The 6230-nt window shown below is 39.5% G+C and overlaps 1 protein-coding gene across 16 annotated transcripts in view; it reads left to right on the top strand.

Annotated features, from left to right (window-relative positions):
* The first annotated feature begins 1794 nt into the window (after nt 1–1794).
* Nucleotides 1795–6230, top strand: part of LOC132399618 (coiled-coil domain-containing protein 178) — a 310549-nt gene continuing 306113 nt past the window's right edge. For all 16 annotated transcript variants that reach the window (XR_009514032.1, XR_009514029.1, XR_009514031.1 and 13 more), the window contains exons 1-2: nt 1795–1899; nt 4818–4899. The gene's annotated coding sequence lies outside the window, so the exon portion shown is untranslated. The remainder of the gene's footprint in view (nt 1900–4817; nt 4900–6230) is intronic.

Genomic DNA, 6230 nt, shown 5'->3' with positions numbered 1-6230 from the left:
AGGAATTCCAAGTAAATTCTTACAAATCACCTTTAAACTCCTAATTTGAAGATTCGTATAAATGCAAATAAACATATCAAGTTCCATTCCACTGGAGCTGTTCCTCAAGCAATATATAAAGTGATTTGTGCAATGCATTCTAAATCAAGGGAGTCATCCACATCATCTCGGAAAGAGTCTGCCACCCTTCAAGCTTTCACATTTTATCTGTAAATTAAAATTTGTTGATTTGCTACATTCTGTCTCAAAAAATATTGCATGTTAATTACAGAGCTTTACTTGGATATTACCAAATATAAAAGCAGACCCTAAAGTTGCAGAACATGAAACGTTACTTTGCTGCATCAGTCTTCTTTACAAATCCAATCATTTTACAAATATTACTATATCTGCAACAGCGAGAGGGGAAAGAAAGGACATATATACAACAAATATAGAAAACAACTACAGTTTTGTTTGTAAAATAACTTACAAAAAAGGTGCAGCTGGGGTTTGTTAATCGTATTTTTTTCTGTTTTGGCTATAGAGTAGTGGTTGATCAGACAGAAGGCAGTCAGAGGCTGAGAAGACTTTCTCTAATCTACCCATATTGGGTGTTTCCTTCCCAATCGGGACTTCTCTTGTAATGCTAATCTTCATAATTTAACATTCTTTATAATATTTCAAAATTAGACTACCATTTTATGGCATATCATCTCTGTGCTGAAAGGCAAGGTAGTTACCAAATTACAGGGGAATCCAAATTAATTAGTGGCTGAATATCTGATGAATTAAATTAAATTTGTTTCTATCTTTATCAAACTGAGTTTTGAACTTTATTCCCACTGCTCCGTTCCTTAGTTACTGAGATGTAAACATGGTAGTGAGGCAGCATCAAGTGATAGTAGAAAATGTGTGTTTTTGTGTGGCACTATGCTAGGAGGACATTTGTATCATGCACAATATTTGCTTTTACACATTATCTTTGTTTCAGGAAAATCTGTCCTTACTAGCTAAATTGTATGTCGATTAACACTTTAATCAAGTGGAAACGGTGCAAGCTTTTGAGAGGACAAATAATTTATTGTATGCGATTTTGTTTCACAATACGAACTCCTATTATATCACTGTGATCTAGGAAGATATCTTAAAATTAGTCAGAGACTCTGCATCACCTTAAGGAAACTTTACGAAACAAGAGCTCAGTTTCGTTGATGCATACTCAGTAAACAAAGCCCTAGGCAGACAACAGCAGTTGCTGTATCCGTTGGGCTCTGACCTGACCTGGATTTGATTAAAAATAAAAAGAAGAAAAAAAAAGGCATACCAAACGGGCCGCCTCAGCCCAAGTGCGGTCCTTCTTTTTCCTTTTGTCTTTCATTCTTTTTTTCCTTTTTCACTCAGAATATATAATTGTTTATTTTGGGGATGAATGGAAAACGGGATAGACAACCAGCAAAGGACTACACTAGCAAACAACATACAGTAGACAGCTCCCCCGCCTGCACCCTCCAGCTGACAGCTCTTCCATCCCCTCCTCCCCTCAGCCCAAAACAATACAATACCCGGCATCCCTGGCGCCGCTGATTCAGCCATTCCTCACCTCGCTTCCCTTTCTCACATCTCGCGATATTCCAACGAGACATAACGTCCGCAGCGGAATGATTTTGTTTTTTTATATATATATATTGCAAAGATTTTGTTTTCGGGAAATGGATCATTTTCACGCACGGAAGGCTGTAACTTTGCTGGAAATGTTTAATAGTTTCGGCGCCGGTGGTAGGAGCAGTGTGCAGGTGTTGGATGCGCTGTTGCCGTGGTTACAGGTGCTGCTTGGTAACTGGGGACGGTTCCGGAGCGAAACACTAACACTCAGCAGTTGCTGCTCTGATTGTGGGGTACGGCCTCGGGAAGTGCGTTGTGAGTATCAGAGAAATTAGAAGGAATATATTTATATAATTACGCTTTGCTCCCCGCCCCCAAGAGATTATATATATTAAGCATAGAGCGGATAAAATTTCTCTGATTATTGCTTAGATTCAGCACCGCAGATACAACACAATAGAGCTATCAGGTCAATGTTGTGTTTCATAGAAACCTCCACGTACAAACTTGTATTTAATTTGTTCAAAATATCATTCTGTTCCTTGCTTTGTTATCTAGTTTTTCCTTTATACTATACGGAGAAATAATTTTCCCGTCACTATCATTAGGCAAGGAGGGTTCTTTTCACTTACAGAATTAATTAGTAACTTTATGATTGATGAAAACAACGTGCTTACAGTTTAATACTTGGGTAGTTCCACAGGATTGAGGATGACTTTCTTCCATTTCAGTTTTGTGGGTTCTGAGGTGACTGATGAACCTTAGATTTTGCTACAGATGAGGCAGCTGGTGCTTGAAAGGACACGTGAAGAGACAGCTTCTATCCCCCTTCTGCTGTTTGCACAGAGATTATATTGTTTATTTAATGTGTTCATAAAGTCTAGATTCAAGGTGCCATTGTCACTTTGAATCCTCAAGGGCCATGGCGTCAGAGTCACTGGAGACAGGCCAGTGCCAGGGTCAATGGAGATGTTGTATTAGTGTTCAAGATGTTTTGAGTTCATCTACATAATCAGGAAAGAGAATATTTGGAGAAGGTTTTAAAAAAGGATGTACAATGATGATACCATTTCTGAAAGAATATCTGTCAGGAAATCAGCTGATTTATATACAAGGTGGCAGGTGAAGGGTGAAACCGGGAGAGGGGGAGGGGTGAAGCAAAGACCTGGGAGGTTGATTGGTGAAAGAGATAAAGGGCTGGAGAAGGGGGAATCTGATAGGAGAGGTCAGAAGACCATGGAAGATGGGAAGGGGAAGGAGCACCAGAGAGAGGTAGTTAAGGAGATAAGGTGAGAGGGGGAAATAAGAATGAGGAATGGAGGAGGTGGGGGTAACTACCAGAAGTTTGAGAAATCGATGTTCATGCCATCAGGTTGGAGGCTTCTCAGATGGAATATGAGGTATTGCTCCTCCAACTTGAGTGTGGCCTCATTGTGGTAGTAGAGCAGGCCATGGACTGACATGTTGGAATGGCAATGGAAAGTAGAACTGAAATAGGTTGCCAGCGGGAGAATCCACTTTTTGCAGCAGATGGAGCGAAGGTGTGCAGCGAAGCTGTCTGCAGTCTACGTTGGGTCTCACTAGGAGGCTGCACTGGAAGCATTGGATACAACAGATAACTCCAAAAGACTTGCAGGTGAATGTGTCACCTCACCTGGAAGGACTGTTTAGGACCCCAAATGGTTGTGAGGGAGGAGGTGTAGGGGCAGCTCTGGCACTTGTTCTGCTTACAAGGATAACCAGGACGGACTACCACTCCACTGGCCTGTGTGTCCAGCACATAGTTCTCTATAACTTACACCATCTTCGGTGTGAACCCACCACCAAGCATACCTTTCGCTCCTCCCATTTTCCACAGGGATCTTTCCTCATCTAGCTCTTTATCTCTTTTACCAATCAACTTCCTGGCTCTTTATGTCAACACCTCTTCTTCTCCTAGTTTCACCTATCACCTGCCGCCTTGTACTTCTTCCTCCCCTACCCCCTCTTTCTTACTCTGACATCTCTGTTTCCTTTCCGGTTCTGGTGAAGGGTCTCGGCCCAAAGCATCAGCTGTTTACTCTTTTCCGTAGATGTTGCCTGGCTGATGAGTTCCTCTGGCATTTTGCATGTGTTGCACTGAGCATACCTGTTGTAATATATTGTACAATGTTTTGAGTTTAAATGTCTTAAGCTATTGAGGAGTTAATGTAAGTCAAATTGAAGTCCAGTCTTTTTCCATTGTTTTTTGTGTACTATTTATTTAGTTTGTAATTTCTAGCGATTTTATGTCTTGCTGTAGCTGCAAAACAAATTTCACATCATATAATACAGCAATAATAAACCTGATTCTGATTTTGAGTTCTGTAAATAATATTAGGTCAGAGAAGCTTAAAATTTTGTTGACATTACTCAAAATCATAAATAGTTTTGCTGGAGGCAAAAAATGGATAAACTTTCCAGTGGTTAGTAAATAGAGCACTTTTTCCCCAATGAATTGATGTATTCTGAATGAAAGATACAGTACTGTGCCAAAGTCTTAGGCACATATACCTAGCTAGGACTTTTGCACTGTATTTGTCAATTGGAATGGCGAGTGAGTTTGTAAATCTGGTGGATGTTGGGAATGGTAAGGGTGGAACACTGCCGGAGGGGTGTGATATAGGTGGACGAGCAGGAGTACCTGGGGCGGGGAAGATGGTGTGGGTGCAGACACATCCAGCCCTGAGACACCCGACAGGGTCATTTGATTACAAACAATTGTGTGATTGATCATTAGAGAATGTCTCTCTAGTGCTTTCTGTTCCCTCCCCTCTCTCTCCCTCTTTTCCCAACCATGTTTCACCTCTCCCTGCCCCTTTTTCACTCAGAGTCCACAATAGACCCATAAAGAAAAAGATTTATCATTACTCACATATGTCATGATTTTTTTTTTCTCTGCATGAGTAGCGGTACAGTACAATACATAAAATTGCTATAGTACATTCTAGTTATATCTACGTGCCAAGACTTTTTCACAGTATTTTAGTTGGAAGCAAATTCAATAAAAATGTCTGAGATACTTGGATAAGTATTTTTAACAGATAGTATTCCTAGTGTCCATGGGGAAGATTGGGATTATTGGATTGCTTTACAATGGAGTTAATAGCTTCCTTCTCAACATCTTGTCATTGTTCAAATGTTAATATACAGATCAGATCTTTAACTTCAGTACAATGATTTTTTTTACACAAATACATGTTATTTTTGTATAGGAATCAAATTCACATTTGAACAGAATGGCAAAGATAGAATTTTTAAGTCAATCTGACAGTGGACTACGTGCTCAACAAAAAGGTAGATAACTTGTTTCAATGTTTTGAAAAAATGAGAAACATAACATTCATTTATATAACATTATATTGTTGTGAAGCCAGTTTTTGTCTTCAAGAACTCTGAGTCAAAAAATGGCAATTGACATCAAGGGGAAAAAGCTCCAATATTTGGAGTTTTGCCTTACAGAAATAAATATGATAAATATTTGTTTCAAGTGAATCATTCTAGCTCCAATGGATCACTAGAGCAGTGCCTTATGCTGAACCCTCTTTTCTGCTTCATCAGTGATCATCATAAGATCAGATCTGAAGGGGTTGCTGATGATTTCACAATGGTCAATTTCTTTCCTAACAAATGAAATGGTCTATGGTTACATGCATCCTGATCTAAAGAATATGAAGACCTGGGCTGATAAGTGACAAACAACAGTTCCACATATAGGTGAATCTCCATCAAGATCTAGTCTAATAGCTTACCCCTGATATTTGGTGATGTTTTCATTTTGAGTTCCTTGCCAGTGTCATGAGGGAAGACCAGAAACTCAACATTATCAGCTACATGAATATTGAGATCCCGTTACACTGTTGCTATGACTCTTCAGAGGAATCCAAACTATTTCTACTGTCTTTCAAAGCCTAAGACAACAATATGATGGTCCATTCTCCATTTGCTGGGATGAGTGTAGTTACACCAATACTAGAGAAACATGGCACCGTCCAAGTCAAAGCAGGCTATTTGGTTGGCACTTTGTCCCTCACCCTAAATATTCTTCCCTTCACCACCGCACCTAAAAAGTTAAGAGATATGAGAACAGAGCAGGTAAATAATCTTCTACTGCCCTTATCTGTTACGCTGTATCGCTTCACTGTGTACTGTGAACGAGTTGCAATGCAATTACATGCCAAGAACTGGTCCAACATGATCTCCCTAGCAATCAACCTCTATCACTAAGATATACAGGGAACCACATATATTGGAACAGTATCACTATGTTCTGCAACGTTCTAACTCTAAAGTATATCATTATTTCTTTAGTGCTGGAGTTTCCTATCTAACAGCATTCTGGGAGTATTTTCACCAAAAGAATTACAGTGTCATACATAGAGTTGCATGACACCAAAACAAGCCGTGCTCACGCAAGGATGTAAAACCATGCTGACTCTTTCAAATCAGGCTCCATCTTTTCAGATGAAAGTAGATCTGGTCCAGGTGTATATTACTAATCATTGAAAGTGGAAGGGCAAGATGAGACAATAGTTAATAAGACATGCACAATTTTGATCTTTATTAACGGAGAGAGGTACAGATTATAAATGCATTGAGGATGTACTGAATGTGTTTAAAAATAATAA

This window comes from Hypanus sabinus, chromosome 1 (assembly GCF_030144855.1).
Source record: "Hypanus sabinus isolate sHypSab1 chromosome 1, sHypSab1.hap1, whole genome shotgun sequence".
NCBI classification, from domain to species: domain Eukaryota; kingdom Metazoa; phylum Chordata; class Chondrichthyes; order Myliobatiformes; family Dasyatidae; genus Hypanus; species Hypanus sabinus.
Note: the sequence above shows the minus strand (reverse complement) of the source record. Positions and strands in the feature narration are given on the sequence as shown.